Source organism: Ictidomys tridecemlineatus, chromosome 7 (assembly GCF_052094955.1).
Source record: "Ictidomys tridecemlineatus isolate mIctTri1 chromosome 7, mIctTri1.hap1, whole genome shotgun sequence".
In the NCBI taxonomy this organism is placed as follows: Eukaryota; Metazoa; Chordata; class Mammalia; order Rodentia; family Sciuridae; genus Ictidomys; species Ictidomys tridecemlineatus.
Genome location: NC_135483.1, coordinates 41,315,879 through 41,337,223, shown reverse-complemented (window position 1 = coordinate 41,337,223; position 21,345 = coordinate 41,315,879). Strand labels below are relative to the sequence as shown.

At 39.7% G+C, this 21,345-nt stretch overlaps 1 protein-coding gene across 1 annotated transcript in view; it reads right to left on the bottom strand.

The window, feature by feature from the left end:
- The window catches only part of Rbm12b (RNA binding motif protein 12B), a 355,955-nt gene that overhangs the window by 26,924 nt on the left and 307,686 nt on the right, over positions 1 to 21,345 (bottom strand). The window contains exon 3 of the transcript XR_013423914.1: positions 6,859 to 7,010. The gene's annotated coding sequence lies outside the window, so the exon portion shown is untranslated. The remainder of the gene's footprint in view (positions 1 to 6,858; positions 7,011 to 21,345) is intronic.

Below are 21,345 nucleotides of genomic sequence, written 5' to 3'. Positions count from 1 at the left end.
TTCATATTGTTCAAAGCATGAGTCTTAACTAATTAAAATGACTGCAGTAACAACTATTAAGTACCTGCATTTGAGAATACTCTTATTGCCTACCAAGAAGAAAAATAAAACTAGAGTGATTCATAATTTATGCCTTGCAACTAATGAGAAGTCTTGAATTATTTTACAACACATTCATTTATTCATTAACTTAGCTGAGTACATAATATTTTTTGAGCCACTGTCACGTACCAGATTCTTTAATATGATATGAAGATCCCAAAAAAAGAAACGATAGAGATCTTGTCCTTGTGCAGCTCAAAACCTGGTAGATGTCCCAGGCAAGTAAAACTGACATTGACATGGTAAGCACACATGAAGTAGTGCAATGAGTTAGCAAAAAACGAAGCTGCAGGATTCTGGCAAAATAGGTAAAAGTTCACAGAGGGACTGAGTCTTTAAAACACTTTGAGGAGTTTCCCAAGTAGACAAAGGAGAAGGACATTCCAAATGAGAGAATATAAGTTCAAAAGCTCAGAGATGGGGAAATGGCTACCAGTCTGGGAACCCTATGCATTTTAATAGGACCAAAAGTAGAATACTGGATCAGGGAGAATGAGAATCAGGTTTGTTTAGTAGTTGGACTTAGATCTCCAGACACTTGTCACTGTTAGATTGACTCTTCCAAGAGAATTTCCAAACAGAGGAGAGGATCCTATTCTCAGTGAATTCAATGCCCAATTTATAGAACCTAAATCCCAACTTACAGAGACATGTTCTTTCTTAAGGTAATTGTGTTCCGTTTGCCAGCACTTTGACACAAAGAGAAGTGCTAGCTTCATAGAAATAATTAATCCTCTTTTTCTGCCACTGGGATAAACAAAGGAGAAAAAAAGAAATAGATGATGTTATAAAAAAATAAAATCCAAGGCAGATCAAAGGGGATGTGGCAGAGGATTCAGCAACTGCCACCCTTAAGCAAAGAACAGTAATGAAGAAATGAGTTTTGGCAGCCCAGCCAATGGGATATGAAAGAAATTAATCCAGAAGGGATGTAATGACCTGAAAAAAATGATGAGCAAAGTCCAGAAGGATTAAAAGAGAGAAAAATGCTGCAGACAGGTAAGAGTCATCTTCTTCTCTGTCTTTCCTAGCTGAAGGGTATCAGATTTAAGGCCTCAGCAAAGGAAGCAATTGTGGAAAATCGAGCTAAAGAATTGATCTGGCAAAGTCACTTAAATTTCTTATTCTTCTTATTCATTTTTCTTGTTAAGGCAAAGAATGGTATTTTAATTTACTGTCATAACCGAGGTGCCGACCATGGATAATATTAGCCTGGTTCAATCCTGATGAAGTTTCTGTAGACTCGGGACACATTTTCAGATACTTTGTTTTTCCAACTAGAGATTATAGAGTTGCTTTTGAGACTCAGACCTTTAATATAATGTATGTTGATGTTTTTGAATTTTCTCATTCCAGAATGGACTTCAGTGCAACAGGGAATTAAACTGAAATCATTAAATTCTTTCTGCCTAGCACTCTAGAGAACATTTCTAGCCAGCCTGGCTTAAGGTTAGTGAATACTATAATAATAAATTGTTAATACTAAAAATCTTGTGTATTTATTTGATTTTTAAGTGATTTTTCCCACCTCATTAAGTAGAGTCTTCTTTTCTTTGAGTTCTTTGAGTTAGAAACAGAGGAGAAAATTTTCTTGATGGTCTGAGAATATTTTCCTGACCCAAGGCTGTCCAATAAGCTGTTAAATGACAAGGATCTTTATAAGGACAGGTCAGAATCTGTATACAGCTCTGAGTAATAGTTCCAGGGACTCAAGTTCTCATTTATTAACTGGTTTGTGCTTTTCATACACCATTTGACATCTGTTTCTCAGGCCCTCAAGTGACAGGGCTCACCATGGGAAATTCAAACCAGGAATTTAGTCTTGAATTTTATCCATTGTTTCTGAATCAGGAAAAAAAAATGTGTCTTCAAAAGTTCTGACGACTAAAGCAGCTGTAAAATGAAAATCAAAATACAAAACCCTCAGGTAGTTTGGGTTCATAGTCAGCACTGTGTCCCAGAATATGAACAAAAAGGAGGAGGAGGAGGAGGAAGAGAAGGAGGAAGAGGAGGAGGAGAAGGAGGAGGAGGAGGAGGAGGAGGAGGAATCTAATAGTATGGTCATTACACTAATTTTAAATTAAAACAGCTCTCTAGTTTCAATATTCCAAGCACTGGTTAATTGTGCCATCTGATTGTGAGAATTTCAGCTGATTCACGGCTGTGTCTCCATCATCCCTCCTCCAGTCTCCCTCCTGTAATTGCTGCCCACACTTTTTGCTCTGCAAGTCAAGGTAGGGGAGCATTTGCCAAGAAACTTGCCCTTTACCAGAAGTGGGCAAAGTGGCAACCGCAGTAGATAATGTCCCCACGGGCCCCATCTCATGGTTTGGCCACAGTGAGAATTTTCTCTGCGTCTTGGGGAAGAGGGACACTGACCCAGCTTTCAGCCAAAGCCTGCTGCTGGAGAACTAATTACTAGTGTGAAAAAAGACTCGATTCAGGTCAATGTTTTCTCAAGCATTGTTTACATTTGATTTTAAATCCATACAATGGCAGAATTGACATTTGCAGCTTGCTACCACATTCATTTGCAAGGTTTTATGTTATTTTATTTTCAGGTTGGCAATGTTTGAGGAGGCATTTATCATTAAAGCCGTGGCCTTTGCTCCTAAAGCTTCGCCTTACAAGTACAATAACAAAAACTGCTAATTAAACGAGGGAAAACAACCAGGAGTTGAACACAAAGGGGCACCCGTTCTTCATCAGCATAGAACAATGGAGCAGCTTCTTAGCCTGCTCCATAAAAGACTCAGTACTGGCAACCGTGCTCTCCTACCTACCCACCTAGGTTCATCCAGTTAGCCCTACTAAGAATAAGAGAGGAGGGAAGGGCACTATTCTTTTATTTAGTAATAATCCAGAGTAGGCCAGGTTATTCCCATGACAACAATAAACCCAAATCAATGTAATTTAAGCCAACAAAATTCCTTTCTTAGTCACAAAATTCATGTAGGTTCAGGCAACACTCTGGAGCAACTTGCCTCCATAGAGTGACTCAGTAATCCAGGCCACCAGAGGTACCACTCTCATGTTGCCCTCCTCATTCTAACAGGAGAAGAAAGGGCAAGTCTCCAATCAGTCATTCAGTGCTTTCCTTCATCCAGGAAGTAACAAATGGCACAGCTCATCATGACCCTACCCACCTTAAGAGAGTAAAACAAACTCATTGTTCCACGAACTTAGATGAAAGAATCAGAAATGGGTGCATGCTAAAAGTCTGTTCGTTAACACACTATATAGTTTTGATCTTTCTCATTTGATACAGCATTTACATGCATTTAGGGTATCCTTTCTCTTTTAAAATGAATTTTAAATTTTATTTTTTCATCTCTTTGTCACTTGCATTGGCATATAATTTTTGTTACTACGAAACATCAGATAAATCTGTTGAGATAAGAAAGTTGATTTATTCCAGTGTGAACAGTTTGATATGCATAACATTGCTCTCAGAAAGGAATTTGGATATACCCTACCATCATGAACTTTCACCCAAAAGACAATTTTGAGCACTATATTATATGAGATCTATATTACAGATAAATAAAATGTAATTCTGAAACAATAAATATATTTTCAAAGTTCTCTGCATTGAAAATCTGAACTACAACCTTATAAAATCTCATCCAGTATTCCTCCACCAGCCACAGCTGGCCTAAAATAGAATACAGTTATGTTCCATTTTATGTGTGGGGAAACTAAACCACAGGAAGATTAAGTAACTTGCTCAGGATCACACAGCTAATTAGTAGCAGAGCCAAAATTTAACCAGGTATCCTGGTTGTACATCCCATTTAACCACCTGTTATATAGCCCTGAGTGTGCATGTGTGTGCGTGTGTGTGAGCGTGCATGTGCACACACACACACACACACACACACACACACACACACACACACACAATTCCTATATTGTTTTCTATTGATGAGGGAATTAAAGAATAAAACCTAGAGAGGCAAAAGAGAACATGTGTTAGAGAGCCGTTAGTGCCATAGCAAGAAGATTTGATTCATACTCCAAAATGGACTTTTTTTTGTAAAGGGCCAGGTAATAAATACCTTAGATTTTACAGGCTCTATAATCTCCTTCACAGCTACTCTGCTCCACCATTGCATGTAAGTAAGCCACACACAATTCATAAATGAGTGAGAACAGCTGTCTGCTAATAAAACTTTTAATAAAGATGGATGGTGGGCTAGATTTAGCCAATGGGCCATAGTTCTCTCTGGTCTAAGCAACGAGAGACCTTGAAGAGTTCTGACATGATCACATTTGTGAATAGATGGTATGTGTGGGATATGGAGGGTGAGGGGCAAGAATAGAATCAGGAAGCAGAAAAAAAAATAGTCTCTATAATAATGGAAGCCTGAAGGGCAGCAAGGGTGGTAAGGAAATAGAAGAGACATGGCAAAGAGAGGCCATGACTGGCCCAACTGATGAGTTCATTATTCAACTGACTGTGCAGGACAAAGGAAGGGAATAAATCCAGGAAGCCAATGAGTACCAGGAAACACAAAAGAGAGAGTAGAGTGAAGAACATTGGCAAGGGAAGGAATACTTTGGGGTAGAGGTTTGAAATGTCTGGGTTGAGCTCGTATGGCCACCCCCTAGACACTTCAACATATGTATGTGGAACATAGGAGAGAAATCCAGGGGAGAGATAAGGCTTCAGTGGCAATCACAAAAAGGTGGATTTTAAGCTGTTGGAATAAACGAGACAGTCCAGGAAGAGTTAAAGAAGAGAAATACACTGATGAGAAGTTCATGATGTCACTATTGAAATAAATATTAATATTTAAGGGTGTTAGGAGAAAGACACACTTGGAAAAAGACCAAGAAGAGGCACAAAGAGCTGAAGGAAGAAACAAAATGAGGAAAGAAAATTTTAAGAGGGATAGAGAGTTCATCAGTGTTAAATGTTGGAGAGAAATCAAGTAAGATGACAGGGAAGTGTCATTAGAGGGCTATTGGTCCCATTAGAAATAAGAGCCATATTGGCTAAGGACAAAATCCAATTTTGAGGAATTGAAGTTCTGAGGGATCCAATAAAAAGAAATGAAGCCATATCATTTTTGAATACTAAAAGGGAACTACAGGGAATCAGATGAGATGGATCTGCACGTGTTTATGTGATTAGCCACACAGGCAACAGAGTGGGCTAGTGTAAAGACACAAGAAAGAATGAGAGAGAAATCAATGGGGCAAGATTCCTAAGAGGTGCAAGGGAGTAGATTCCAAAGTGTGGGGAAATGGGCTTGAGACTGAGGAGAGGGAGAAATTCTCAGGCAGGCACTGAGGTGGAGAAGCAGAATGGTGAGGAATTTGGAGCTGATGAGTTTCTATTCCATCTTTGACTAAGAAGCAGATCTTAGGTGTCTCTATATCTGAAGACCCATGAAAAGCAGTAGACTGTGTTAATCCCCAGGGTCAAAGAAGAGGACAATCATTAGGACTTAGAAACTACAAAGTCCAAATACTTTTTGGCAAGAACTTATGGATGCAAGGAAAAGCAGTTTACAACATCTGTATAAAAGTTCAGCTAGAGCTCCTTTTGAAGTAGTTTCAATAGGCCTTTGCCCTCTCTGATGTATGACCAGCAGATCCTTCATTGCAATGTGCTCTTCAGGCCAGTTACAGTACCTGAAAATCCTCCATTAAATTGTATTTCTGTGGAGCAAACAAGATCATCAGGACAAGGATTCACAGTTTGAAAAGATTCTTTGACGACTAGGTGACAGAGAGGTGGTCTGAGGTCCAGGTGATGGCTTGGAAGCCAAAAGAAAGTGAATTGCACTGAAGTCCAAGTTCATTTCTTCCCACTTAAAGACTTGTGCTGGCCTTGAGTGTGGCACTGTGGTCATCTTTGCAACAAACCCACAAAAGCATTCCTCCTTTGCAAACATAGAATGCTCACAAAAGACAATTCATGAAAAGGAAAAAAATAATGCACCTGAGCTTTACTGTTTGTTATTCATGGAAAGATTTTAAACAATATCCTGCACAATAATATGAATGTGGGAAGATTCATGTCTATGGGAATGATAATTTTAAAAGAAACAGTGTTATCATTTGGGGAGATCAGGAAGCTAAATCAGTCTTGGAAGAAAGAAGATATCTTGCCAGGCACTGTGGTGCATGCCTGTAATCCCAGTGGCTTAGGAGGCTGAGGCAGGAGGATCACTATTTCAAAGCCAGCCTCAGCAATTTAGCAAGGCCCTAAGCAACTCAGAAAGACTCTGTCTCTAAATAAAATACAAAAAGAGCTGGGGTTGTGGCTCTGTGGTCAAGAGCCCTGGGTTCAATCCCCAGTACCAGAAAAAAAAGAAAACATCCTCAGTAGGAATCCACTTTAGTGTTGAGATTCCTGGGAAGCAGCACTCTGAGGATGGTGTGGTGAAATGGGAATACACAGTAAAGCCCTCACACACAAGCTCTTGATCACTTGTGAGGGTGGAGTTCCTGCTCCTTTCTAATCAGAAGTACAGTGAGGGAGAAGGATGACCAACCCTGAATATGCACCCCTGCAGAGCGCCAGCCCTTCCATGCATGATCCTTCAGATTCCCCAAAGCAGGCACAATGGATGAAGGCCAATTGCAAAAGGCCAGTGAGATGTGGCTCCAAGAACCTTTCTTTCCTTTCTTCCTTCCTGTGCCCTGAGTAAAGTCTGCTCATCCTTGACTCAGTCCCTACATCAGTTCCTTGTGAAGCTTTCCTTGATCTTATTCCCAGAATCTAACAGAATTCAAGAAGCCCACCTCTGTGTTTCCCTTAAATGACATGCATATGGCCAGCTGAGCAACTCGTCCTGGTTGGGTATGAATGTCCCCTCTTCCTTGCTGCATTTCTGGGACTGCCAAGACGCACCTGCGTCCTCCTCATTCAGCTTCCTTCCCTTGGTCCTTTGCACCTAGAAGGAATATAATAAATGTTTGTTGAATTGAAATACATAAGGGAATTTAGCAAATCAAGAATGTTTTTGAAACTTCAATTTCTTGGCTAATTAGACATAAAATTAGGAAAGTGGCTGAATGACAAATATTAAACTCCAAATCTTCTTCAAAATGTATAATAATGTGTGGAGCAGCAGGAATCTTTATTCTCTCCCTCTGAAAATATAATTATAGAGCCAGAAATGACTGGAAGAATCATTTGCTCCATTCTCCTCTGCCTCCAGGTAGGTTATATTAAATTATCTCAGACAGATGAAAATCTATTCTTCTTCTTTTATTTCAAAAAATGAGATTGTAATTCTACCGTTCTAGTATTAAAAAGGCCTCAGTGAAACGTTTCATCTTGACTTATCCAAAATCCACATGGTAGATATTTTAAGTTGGGATGGGTCCAGCTGAATAAGATTTTTTCTGTTGTTGTGATTTTACAAATTATGTAGATAGGTAGGTAGATGTATATTTAACATAAATATAATGGATATGTAATATGATATAGACATACAATATATTTTATGTAATTTATGTGAGTGTGTGTGTGTGTAGGAAGAGAGAGAGAATGGGAGAAGGTTGGTTCTCTTTAAAATTGAATTTCTGAGATGATTAGGCAGGGAGGGTTTTTGTTTTGTTTACCTAAAGTGTCAAACTCTAGGAAATTTTAGTCTTGACAAAGGTGGTTTTAGTTGTAAAAACATGCTGATACAAGAACATAAACGATGGCTCAAATAAACATACAGTAGTGGTTTCTGAATTACTCTTCCCTGTGTCTGAAATTCTAGCATGTGGGAATGTGTGGATTTCTTCCCTCTCTATTGTCATGAGAATTTTAGATGTGAATTTGCGAGTATCAGTAACCGTTCCTATTGATAATTAGAAGAAAAGTCTTAGGGCATAGAAGGCAAAGAGAAGAGTGGAGGATGGACTGAGGTTGTTCAGGGGAAACCTCAAGAGACTCAGGGCCTGAGGAAAAGCTGGAGAGATGGTCCTGCGTGCAGACGTGGAGGAGATCCCAATGTCTCTTCCATGTAATTAGTTCTGGGACTACAGTCACATTCCAGAAGTGGGTTTTCCTAACTTGAAGTGAAATAGAAATCAGAGATGCTTCAGATTGTTTAGAAAAAGGACCAAAAAAGAAAAACAAAATGTTTGCAAAGATAAAAGGCAACATAATAGTGTTAGAAGAGTCCAGTTTCTAGGATCAGCCTGGCTTCCACCCAGTTTTGTCATTTATTGGTGGACTAGACAAGTCTCTTTGAAGAAACCTTTCTCTCCTCCTTCATAAAATAGGGATAATGGTACCTTCTGACAAGGTCTTATGAAGATTGAATAAAATAGTAAATATCTGTAATATAACATGTGCGCTTTGTTATGTAATTTGTAACAAAGAAAAATACATTTGTCTTATTAAAACATGAAGGATGGTAAATCCTAAAAAGAAATAAATAGTAAAGTCATTGTAGGCTATTATTACTGACTTATGGTACATAAAATTGCATGGATACTCAGCATGCATTTCACTAGGATTTTTTCAGTAAATGTAAAAACGTAGTTGGAGCTTTCTCTTAACTTTATTTGCAATCTTTATTTCTCGAGAAAGTCTTTTCCTCCAATGTGACTTTTGGAATAAGAATGTGATCAATGCAGTGGGGCCCACCAAGATCTACATTTATAGAACTGCAAGCTCATCTCACCAGCTGCAAATCATGTCGGCAGCTAAGGGCATCCACCTTAGACCCCAGGCAAGATATGCCCTCAGCCAAAGGGAGCTGCCTTCCCCAAGATCATCCACCTTCCCAGACCAGCCCACCTCTCGTGCTGCTCAATGCTGGATTACAAAGGCCCAGCTAGCCCCTGGCCTCCCTGGCGGGACAACTCTAGCATTCCCTATAGGGCCATCAGAGGCTCTAGCTGTGACTGATTGCACCAGGACCTTTTCCCTCCTGCCCCATCCTACTTCCTGGGATCCACACAGGGGATGAACCCCAAGACTCCAACCTGTCTCCATCCTCACATCCCAGGCTCCAATCTGGACCAGAGGGTTTCAGGAGAAAGTCTGTTGCCATGGAAAAAAGGACCACCAGGGTCTGGAGAAAACAGAAGAACTGGGGGAGTGAGGGTACTCAGCATGCTCCCCAGGTCAGTGATGACAAAAGAATGTCATGAAGGAATTGAAAGTGGACCAGGAGGTGAGTGGCAAAGGATGGACTGGGTTGGCATGAATGTGGGCCATCCACAATATGGAGAGGCCAGCAAAATATGACAATTCTGTGGTAGAAACACAAACTGAGAAAGCAGAAGCCCCAAGGTCTCTTCACCTGGCTTAGCCAGGTCAGAGGGACAAAATGCTGGCCTCAGGTAATCCACTGCTATTCTAACACCTTAAATAACAAAAGGTATTTTTTTCTTTAGAATTTTTTTTTTCTTTAGAAGTTTGTCCTAAAGTAGAAATCAAAGAGAAAATGGAATTTATGTGACTGAAATTGTCTTTACAGGTTTTTCCCCCTGGGCCAAAGCAATTCCACAACAATGCTTAGATTCTTCAGTTTTCTCTTCTTCAGACAAGAAATAGAAGCTTTGTGTTTTGACCTCCACAGCAGGTCAAATGACTCTTTTTATTCCAAACTTTTACATTATAGCAAAGCATTATAAGGAGTTTATTAATGCTGCAAACTCTGGCTTGCAGCTTAAAGCGTGTACGTATGCCATGCCACCAATTCTGTGCTGTTTCAAAGGGCAGACTTTATTCTTTACTGTAAAAATACTCGCCAGGTGTGCTGTCAACATGTAAATTTGCCAGGCCCTGCCTGGGCCTTCATAATTTGGGGTTTATTGAGCATTTTATTATTTCTAACTAATAGTAGCGTTGTGTTTCTCATTGTGCTTCAAGGTAGAGGTGAGTTGGGTAAAAACAGGTTACCTCCCCTGAAGTCTGGGACCAGGTCCCACCTGGTGGTCCTAGGGGACCTCCTGTGAGTGATTTGAATGAAGGCTTTCATTCTCCCTTTGCAGGAGGTGGGACATGTTTTTCTTCCTTCTCCTCACCCCATCATGTGAGCTTTTAAGTTATAAAGAAATCATCAGCATGTGCATTATTCAACAGCTGTGCCACATTGTTCTCCCATCAATTAATGTCACTAGAGGGAATTGGAAGCCACTGGGGGTAGGAGTGTGAGAAGGAGTCTTCTTGTAACCACTTCTGTCTGAGTCTGAAAAGGAAAATCAGAGCCACCATACAGGCCACCTCCTCTTTATCCTCCCATGGTCTATGGTGGAGTTGCAGGGGACCACCCCAGTCCTGAAGCCCAGAAATGGGCACAATGACTAGGGCTTCATCTCAGGCACTTATATGGTCTCCACCCTGCTCCTTGCACCAGCCACAGCCAGGAAAGGGAGTAGAAGATACAGTTGACCACCCAGAGGCAAGTCCACACCTACTGAAACCTGGGAGAGCCATGTGTTAGTTTACTAGGACTGCTATAGTGAAGTGTCATAAACAACAGAAATTGTACCATTTTAGAGGCCAAAAGAGAAAAATCAAGATGTCAGCAGAACCATGCTTCTTCTGAAGGTACTGGGAGGCCTGCTGCCCCGGCCTCTTCCCTGGCTGCTGGTGACCTTGGCTTGTATAGATGACCATCTTCTTCCTGAGTCTCTTTGCATTGTCTTTTCCTTCTGTGTGTCCCATGTCCCCTTTATATAAGAACACCAGACACACTAGATTACTAATCACACCAATGACCTCGTTTTCATTTGAATACCCCTGCAAAGACCCTTATAAGGTCCTATTCTGAGGCATTGGGGTTTGCAACTTCCACACATCTTGTTAAGGGGTCATGCAGTGTTCTGATCATTGACTGGTTGGAGAAAATTCTTTCAAAGTTGAGATAAATCCAAGATTCTTCAAAGAGCCGAACAGGGTGATCATTAAGAGCCAAGTGCACAGCTCTGAAAGGAGACAAAACTGCCTGTGAATCACAGCTCTGCCAGGTGCTGGTGAGGCCACCTTTTTTCAAGTCTCAGCTTCCTTACCTGCAAACTGGGCTGAATAATGAGAAAACATAAGGAAAACATTGAGTATTAAGGTCAGGGCACATGTTCTAGGTGCAATAAGCATATTAGCTGTTTTCAGATCTCTCCTCTATAAAAAGAAGGAACTCAGGGCTCAGCTCCTGGGGGTTACTTAAGGCTCTGTCTAAAAAAGAGCTATTGAGGCTTGCATTCCAGCTCTCTCAGCCAATCTAGAAATCTATTGTTTTCAAGATCTTCCAAGTTTGTATTTTCCAAACTGAAACATTTTTTTTCACCTCCTTTACAAAAAAAAGAAGAAGGAGGAGGAGGAGGAGGAGGAGGAGGAGGAGGAGGAGGAGGAGGAAGAGGAGGAGGAGAAGAAGAAGAAGAAGAAGAAGGAGAAGAAAAAGAAAAAGACATTGACTGAGTCAATAGACTGTGGGTTGTGGAAGCAAATTACAGAGCTAATACAATGGATTTGAGAAATTGCTAATGTAATCAGATTTTGAATAAGCTTTGGAAACAGTCCCTATTTCACAGTACCAAGGGTATTTTTCTAAACTGCTCATTGCTTTCAACAACCCCATTATAAAACCAACCAAAAGTGAGAAAAGCAAAATCAGCAGCAAGCTATCTTGTCAGGACAATGAAACCTTCCTCACCAGGAAGCTGTGTTCAGAGAAATATTCAATGCCGAATAATTCTATTTGAATTTTGCCACTCATAGATGTGGACAAACGAAACCTGGGAGAAATTGCAGTGGAACAGGAGGTGGAGTGTGTATGAGAGACAGAAAAATCTTCATTGCTTTATACCTAAGTAAAGAAGATTTCTGGACCTTTCATTATAGGAAATGAAAATTATGAGATCTTACACCTTTACTTCTTAATATAATAGTTGCAGTTTTTATAATAAAATGTCACTGAAGACCAGTGACACCTACCCAGCCAGAAAAGGACACACTAAAGTATAAAAGTCCTCAAGGCTTTGGCCTCACAATAGTAGCTATTCAATTAATACAACACTCCTGTTTTTCCACATGTAAGATGAGCCATATATCCTACTTCCCCTGAATAAAGGGCATGTTACAACTCACAAAAACACCTCCGTTTGGACAATAAGGTATATACTCCATCCTATGGATATGCATTCTAGGGAAAGTTGACAAGTACCCTACCACTTTGATTTCTTTTTATTTTTGGTAATGACACCCACATTTTTCTTTGGGATTCTAGTTTCTATTGAGACTTATTTTCTTTAATATTAGGGGATAAGCATTTTTTTCCTTCATGTGATGTTAAACTTATTTGTGCGTGGAATTTCCTCCTTCTTTTTAAAAATAACTTCACTTTTTTTGAGTAGATCTATAAATTGACAAATATTTATTGTCTGCTATGAACAAAACTGCTTCATATCCAGTACAGGCAATATTCTGAAACAAAAGCTCTCATTCAACTGAAATATATATTCCGCCCATGTTTCCTAAGTTACTTGTAAAAGCCTTTTTGATTTAGAAATACTTAAAGGAAAAAGAGGAAAAAGAGGCAGTTCTCCAGGCTGGGCATTTGGAGACCTGGGTTCTCGGCCCAGCTGCTAATTAGCCGCTAGGAAGGCCTCTTCCCCTCACTGAATCCCAGTTTCCTCATCCATAAAATGAGAGCATGGGATGAGATAACCTCCGAGGCTCCTCTCAGCTCTAAAATTCTATGATCTGATGAACCATCTCTTTTCAATTGATTAAAATGAGTGTTAAGAGATTTCCTAAAGTAAACAAGCCAGGCATGATTCCAATTTGTTTTGTTTCCCATTTTTCTTTTCATTCAATTTTCCATCTCAGAGCGTTTGGGGGAATGCAAAGTAAATCCTTCCAAATTGTCATTTAGAAACGACACCTGAAATCTCCTCCATCTAGAATGCCTCAGACACGGCCCCTTTTATGTCAGGAGATTGAGAAGTCGACAGAATCTGCACAAAAAGTTGACTTCGCTTTAGCCCTGTATGGATTCAGCCACCAATTTTTTTGTTTTGTTTTATACGTTTGTTATCTTATAAACTGCAATTTGGAGGAACAAAAAAAAAAAAAAAAAGCACAGGGGGATTGGTTGAAAAATAAACCATAGTATTCCCACCACCAACAAGGGACCTGTCAGCCCAACCAGCTTAAAGTCACTTTTGAACCAGCCCCTTCGTGGATGCTCACAGTCTTTCAGCACTAAATGACCTCATTTGTTGGCTCAGTGGTTTAAAAGAAGCATTCTATTTCCCATGGTTGTGCTTCATATGCTCTAATCCATAGGGATTACTGTGGCAGAATGCTTCAACCCAGTGTAGTTTTCTGGCACAAGTAATTTTCATCAGAGCAAAACTCATAGTCAATTTATAACCGCCAGAGATATTAAAATCTTAAAGTTATATGGTAGGAGTCAAATTCAAATTATCTCAGTGACTTGATTTCTTTCTTTCTGTTCCCCATCCCCTTAAATTACATTTTTGAGAATATTTTAATGCCATTTAAAGAAAAAACAAACTTCAACTCCCACATTGGTAGAATCAAAAATGAATTTGCGTTTTGCTTTTATGGAGAGCCGGTGGCCAATGTGTTTATCTTGTAGGCAGAGGGGGCAGGTTGGGGATAAAAATAGTAGTTAAGACAAAAGATTTGATCTCAATACAGAATTTTTAAATAAAGGAGAGGAAGTAGATGGCAGAATTGAAAATCTGAATGCCCCACAGAAGGCAGGGGTTGGAATAGAGGGAGCCCCAGCCCACGTTCTGTGGAATAGCAAAATGGAGACATAACCAAAAGTCCATACACACTAGAAGTGGCTCTTCCACTTCCCTTCCAATATCACGTTTGGAATTTAGGGCTTCCTGAAGAGCACTATTAGGTGCCTACTATGTGTCGGGGCGGGGGGGGGGGCAGAGCAAAAATAAAGTGCAAGGACGCTTGTTCAATAGTCTTGGAGAACTTCAGGATGATAACAGTTGAGCATTAAACCAAGTCAGAGCCCTGTATAAGCACACCCATCACAACCCTGAAGCTGACCCTGATGCTGGGTATATCTCCATGCCCATATCAGCTCCCGTCCTGTCCTCTGAATTGTGCAACAACCGTAGAGGTTTTTAATACTACCTGGGCTTTACAGATGAAAACACTGCAGCTCAGAAAGCTACTTCACTTTAGCTTCAATCAGTTAGGTTGAGTTCAGGTCTCCCACCAACAAGCCTACTGCTTTCTACCAGTTAACCAGTCTACAGTATACAGGAGTGAGTAAAACAATATCATACCCGAACTTCGATTCTCCAAAGAAGATCTGGACTTCAATCTGTAAGTCTCCTAAACATACCCTAACTGTTCTAGCTTTGCTTTGCTCACAGGTTTTTTTTTTTCCCAAATTAGTATTACCTAAATGAATAAATGCATGAACATGACATTCATTGCAATAATATTATACTTCAGCAAATTGTTTTTACATTTTTTGAAGCCACATACTTTATTTTTTCTCAGGGCTTTTTTTTTTTTTACTGGTGTTTTAAATTATACTTATGATTTATAAATCTCAGGCAAGTCTGAACCTGAAATAGGAGAAGAGAAATACATCTGCTAGCATTCACTCAAAAATTATTCTATATGCAGGTACAATTGTATCACAGTGAATTCCATTATGATGTATAAGAGCACATTAGCACCAATAAAAAGTTAAAAAAAAAAAACCTGTTTGCTCAATACTATGCCAAGAAGTACACACACATATACAAATGCATAATGCAGTTCTTTCCTTTAAAGGCAGCACTACATAATTGGGCCCACAGGAAAATTAGAGAAAGCCCAGCAGTACGGTGAGCACAAAAATAAGGTGTGGATAAGGCTCAGCATGGAGCCAGAGAAGTAAATGAGACTTGAGAACTTGGAAAAAGTTTCCAAAGGACAAGATGTTTTTTGAGGGTGAATAAAGGTGTTAAATGAAAAAGTGGGAGAAAATTTCAGAAGTAGGGACAATGTTTGTCAAGGTTTATAAAGTCTAAGTGTCAAGGCATAAAAAAAAAATGCATGTAGTAAGCAAAAAGGAAGATGAGGACAGGCCATCAAAGAACCTTGTATACCAAGCCCAGGACTCTGGCTTTCTCTTATAAGCTTTGAGGAATCACTCTGTGAACCAAATGGCATTCCCATGACAAAGACAGGGTTCTCAAGCAGAAATGGAAATCCTAGGCTGCATAGTTAAAAACTGATCTCGACCTTCCCAGTCCCCATTCAAAAAAATTCTCAGGTCTCTATAATAATTATTATGCTGATGTCCCAGGGTTCCTGAGCATGAGAAGGGCCAGCCTTCATGGAATTTTTATAAGAATTGATTCCATATCTGAATGCCCACCCATAACGTTGGAATTCCTAATGCCAGCCCTGCCAGCCTTACCACACAATTAAAGACATACATTCTGCATGCAAAAGTGATCAAGCATCTTCAGGTCTACAATGGAATATTCAGTCCCTCTGGAGTCAGTACTTTCTGTGGCAATTCCATGGCTTAATGAATCTCTAAGTCACCTTCTATGCACTTCATCAGTCTAAGTCCTGCAGGTTTTACCCATTAGCTATAGCTCAACCCTAAGCCCTCTATCTTGCTGTCACTGCCCTAGTTCAAGGCTTTGTCCTGGAGAACTGCAACAGCCTCTGGGCTTATCTCTAGCCTTAGTCTTCCTCTGCTGAAAGTCATCATGCTCATAGCTGCCCAAACATTGTACAAATCTGAGCTGTTTCAATCCTTGCTTAATGGTCCCCCAATCTTCTACTGGATGAAGTCCTAGCTCAGTGGTATGGCATGTAAGGCCACTCATAACTGACCTCAACCCTTGCTCACTGGCCTGACATTTTCCTCTGTCACCCACCTCTTTTCTTGCATTTCTGTGACTTAGAACTCCTTGTGACTCCTGCTTGCACTATGTGCCACATCCACGTGCATGTCCTATCTAAATTCCCTCTACCCAGAAATTCCCTCTTTGCATTCTTTTCTGGCTGTTTCTGACTCATTCTTAAATAATTGGTTCAGCTGCTACCTTCTTCAGAAACTACTCTTTGCTCCCCTTGCCTAGGTACCCCTCCTCAGTGCTCCCATACATGCTCTTCACATGACTCTTCCTAAGTTGCATTGTCATTTTTATGTGTTTATGGCCCCTCCAGACTATGAATTGCTTGAGGATTCTAATCACATCTGGTTTATCTCGAAGGTTTGACAGAGTACCTGGGCCCATGGCATGGAAGTGTGTATATCTGATGACTTCCTATGTTGGAGTCCCAAAATGGACCAAAAGAAATTAGGGACCTAGCTAGAAATAAATGTTAAAGAGTCGTGACAGGCCATAGAAGGAATAGCTTCCTTTGATTTTCTACCTATAGTTTAGAACTAGAACACTTCTTAATTACTAAATATATCCTATGGACATCCATGGAGAAAGAAAAGGGGATGGCCCTTGCTCTACCTTGGATTCTGTACAGAACAGGATTTCAAATAATGACCACCCCTTCAGGAAAGCCTAAAAGCATCAGGAGTTATTCAGTTCCCCAGGACAAGACAGACCATGGGAGGCAACTTTATTAAGACAAAATTGACGAGCCTTAATGCTTTTTCCTTTCTGTCCTTAACTAAGTTGTTAAAAGGCAACCATCCATTCTGAGATGGTAAGAGAGTCTCACTTGAGGTGGCAAGACAGCCAGAAGGGTAAAACCTCCTTTTTTTTCTTTTCTTTTTTTTTTCTTTCTTTCTGGAATATAGCTCAGGACTAATTTGAAGACGAGAAACGATTCCAGTGCCTTGTAAATTGCAATCCACATTGCAACTCCTAGCAGCCACAGTTCAGCACAGTTAGAAGTCAATTAAGGGAGGCCCAGGATTAAGACATCATGGAGACTGAATTATCTCACACCAGCAGGAAAGAGTCGTTTCTTCAGTTCAGGTTCATGGTCTTTGGAGCAGAAGTGGTTTCGAAGGGGAAAGAAAATGCAGGTAATTGTGAGCTGTTGCTTTTTGCAAGACAAGGAAGTAAAGAAGAGTCAAACTAAATATATATCCAGCTCTTCAATATTCCTTAACTATTTAATTTATTTTTAAATATATTTTGGGTGCAAATTTCAAACCTGTAGTTTCATTGGGAACAGCTAAAAACAGCAAAATATGGAATAAACCACAACATCCTACAGTTCCCTCCATATGTTTTATTTTCTTTCCCTGTTTATGGGATAAAATAGGTGAAGTAAAAGTAAAAGTTTAATTACAAGAAATAAAGTGTCAACAGTGAAGTTCACAGCCAGTTGCTGCACTTGGAGTCATGCAGCATGTTCCTATGATACAATTGTAAGGTTTTGATTGTGCAATAAAATAATTTCAACAATAAAAACCATTAGTATGCAGGTGTTCTACAATTTTCTCAGGGAGTTTGCAGGAGCTGGCATGCATTTGATAAATGCACTCCTAAACTCCAAGCTTCTATGCAAAGGCATGTGGTTTCTCACAGAAAAAGGTTTTTGCACACCTGCAGTACTCAAATACAAACATAATGGGAGGCCAGGGGATTGACGGGACACACACCTTTCTTTCTTTAGATGAATGTTGAAGTATTAATGAGACCTCATATGTAAAAATGCAGTATTGTCATTTGCAAACTTTGCCCACCCACATTTTTAGTTAACTGTCACTTTGGAGATTCGTGTGTGACTCTTCAAATAAGCACAAAGGGAACAAGCCACCTTCCAAATTATTCCAAAATTAAAAATTATAACAAGGCCTTTAAAATAATTCTATTGCCATTAGTGTAAGGAGACATGAAGGCAGTTGGTCAACAAACATTTACTGCACAAGTTCTTAAGAGGAGCTCTCACACTGGGCATGAAAATAAAGAGGATGTGAATTTTTATCTAAAGCCTTTCGCTGAACTCTCCAGGCCAGCAGAATCCCTTTACAGGGAGCTTTTATGCATCACTCACATTTAAAGCAGATTGAGGCAGAGCAGTCTGTGGGCATGGGGGCAGGAGCCCTCTGCACAGCTCTGCAGACACCTGCTGCTCTAAGGTTTACAGGACCTGAGAACCTGATCTCTGAGCTCCAGCAACTCCCAATGTATACAGTAGGCATTGTATATGCTGTAAAATAATTTTAATGAGGATATCATTACATTCCTAGTTTTTAAATGTTAGGTATATTTTATTTCCCTCCCTTTGTCTGCTTAGCCAGCCTGACTTGAGCCAACTATTTCTAAAGCCCATGACACAGAAAATTCAAAAAGATCAATTCCCAGGAAGTCTTTGTCCCACCTCCCAGTAGCTCATTTTAGTGAACATCTCTTGAGGATTCTCTCTCTGAATCAATTAGGGAGACCTGAAAGAGATCTCTCTTCCTTCAGAGCTTCAGCAATTCTTGGGAAGGAGAGGAGGGTCCTCATCTGGCTATCACTGCAGTGCTAAGAATTTTCCCACAAGGGGATTTCCCAGGGGGTCCCAGGTAAAAGCTGGAGCCCTGCCAAAGTCAACAGATGTGACCAGGGCCTTCCAGTTCTCTCCTCTTCTAACCTATTTCCCCTTCACCACTGCCCATCATTTTGTCTCTGGAAACTATTGTTAGTCTCAACTTCTCCTCATCATTGGGGAAAAATTTAGGATACGTTATTAGTCTGTGAAGAGTGAAATGAGGTCAGAGTGTCCTTTCTAAGGCAGCTCTGATGGAAAGATCCAAAGGGTGGCTCTGAGCCAACATCTTTACAAATTACTAATGATCCAAGCCAGGAAAACTTGGTAGCAATGCCAAGTTCAAAGGAAAAGGGTATGTTGTGAATGGGAAATGAGGCCAGAGGTCAGGATCCAGGAGGAAATAGGAACAAAATCAAATCAGGAAGGAAGCAGGATGATTCCAGGCAATTGTTCTGGCTCTCACTGGCCTGCTTTTGACTTTTCTGGGTATTTTGATTTGGGGGTTTGATTTTTAGGCCCAGTAATAAATAGAGGTGTTGCTTGAAAGGTTCAGAATTAGACCCAGTATTCCTCTTTGCCAAAAACTTTGAATTCTTGCCTTATCTATTAAATTCTTTTCTTCTTTAAATAATAGTCACTTCTTTACTACCTGTTCAGAGTCTAACAGAAATTTAAAAAAAAAAATGGTTCTCTCTGACCAATGATTAAAAATAAAACCTCTTTGAAAATTGGAGATAAGGAAGATAGTTAACAAAATTCTGTGCCACACCTAAGCCAACCCAACCTTTTTCTTCTGGTATTCTTTTACTTTTCAAACTGTGTTTTTCAACAGAGCTTGAGGCACATAAAAGGCATTCCAAAAGCAGTGTTCTGTGTCCATCCCTGTTCTAAAAATTATGGAAGTCATGAAAGTTGAAAAATACTGCCACTGCCCTCAAGGATTTCATCATCTCAGTGGGAAAATATAAGAAATATGTGAAATGTGTGCAAATGTAAATGTGTTTCAACTGGATTTTTCTAGGTAACAAACCTAGAAAATAAACAAACCATCCCAAAACTTTATGACTTAAAATAATCATTTATTGGCTCATGATTTCATGGTTTGGCAACTTGGGTTGGTCTCAGATAAGTTATCTTATCGCTGCCCTAATTAGTATCTGCTGGGCTCACTTTCATATTGGGGATCTCAGCTGGGTCAGCTGGCAAATCTAGGTGGCTGATCTTACTCTTCATTAGAAAATGAAGCCAGGCTTATTCAGAGGGCAGACAAGTTCAAAGATAGTGAGGACAGAGGCTGTGGACCTTTGGTGGATTAGGTTCCCTTCTTGGTTATTGTCATTTATGCCACAATCTGTAGGTCAAGTCAAGAGCATGAGTCAGTCAAATACAATCCAAAGATAGATAAGTCTACTCCATCTGTTTATGGGAAAAGTTGCAAAGCAAGTTGTAACCAAAAAAAAAAAAGAAGAAGAAGAAGAAGAAGAAAGAATATGGAACCATATTTAATTTACTACAGTTACCTACTAGTCATATATATTAATATTCTTCTTCCATGCCAGATAAAGTCTCTCCCTTCCAAGATTTTCTAAAATTCAATTATATGATCAAACCTAGAGTTCAGTATCTCAGGAATACTACATCTGGCCCAGGAATGGATTAGGTTCCTAAGTTATAGCTCCTTGCACATGGTTTCTCTTAATCAAGAAATCTGTGAATTAAGCAAAATGTTTGCCTCACTCCTCTCCCATACCCAACAGACAATGATGAACAGCAACAGGTTAATAATAACAGACATTCCATTCAGAAAAGGAGAAATGGGAAGCATGTACATGTCATTGGTTCACAGCAATTTAGAAATAGTCATATACAAGTTACCATAAGAAATAGCCCTTCAGAGACAACTAGCTTTTCTCATCCTACTTCCTGCCCAAAGAAACTTTGGAATCCAAAGTCATTTGTTCCAGTTTTGAACTGTCTTGGTCCCTTTTAATCAAGCTTGTACAACCCTCCCTGCTTAAAATTTTGTAGATTTCCTATGTATCAAGACATAGTCTGTTTCAATAGACAGGATACATGCACAACTTTTTCTCTTCAGTATGTTTTCTTCTTTGGACAGTATATCAGGATGTTGCAAATTAATGCTCTAAATCTTTAGAAGTTATTTTTCCAATTGAGAGAATCTACTAATAACATACATCTTTCAGAGGCCTTCACAGGGCCTTAAAATCACCCTCTTAATTAGAATGTATAAGAATCTTATAAATTGGAGAAAATGAGAAGGAAAAATGATTTTATTTTCTAATCTAGAAAGTTCTGAGCCCTCTCTCTCTCTCTTTTATATATATATATATATATATATATATATTTCACTTTCTGCTTGCAAACTGAATAGTTCTTTTTTTAAGTTGATTTTCTTCTTCCCATATATTATTAAAATTCTGCCTAGAAACCTCTTTAACCATATCCACAAGTTTATTAGGTATATTTTCTATCTCCCACACATAGTAGATGCAATAATTTTCTGATTGTTTTGACCCAAAGCCAGTGCCATGTGTTTTAAGTTGTTGTTATGGAAGCATCCCACATAAAAACACCAATTTCTGCTTTCTCTGCCCAACAAACTACATCAAAAATTAGTGGCTTAAACATTTACTTGCTCATAGTTCTGTGGGTCAACAATTTGTACTGGGCCCAACCACATGCTGATTTGGCTGATCTGGTTATAGTCATTGCTGAATAACTGTCAACAGTAGAGACCAGCACTGAGCCCCTGATATGGCACCGTTTCCTGGGGAACCCGCCAACCACCTAATGACAGTTTGATT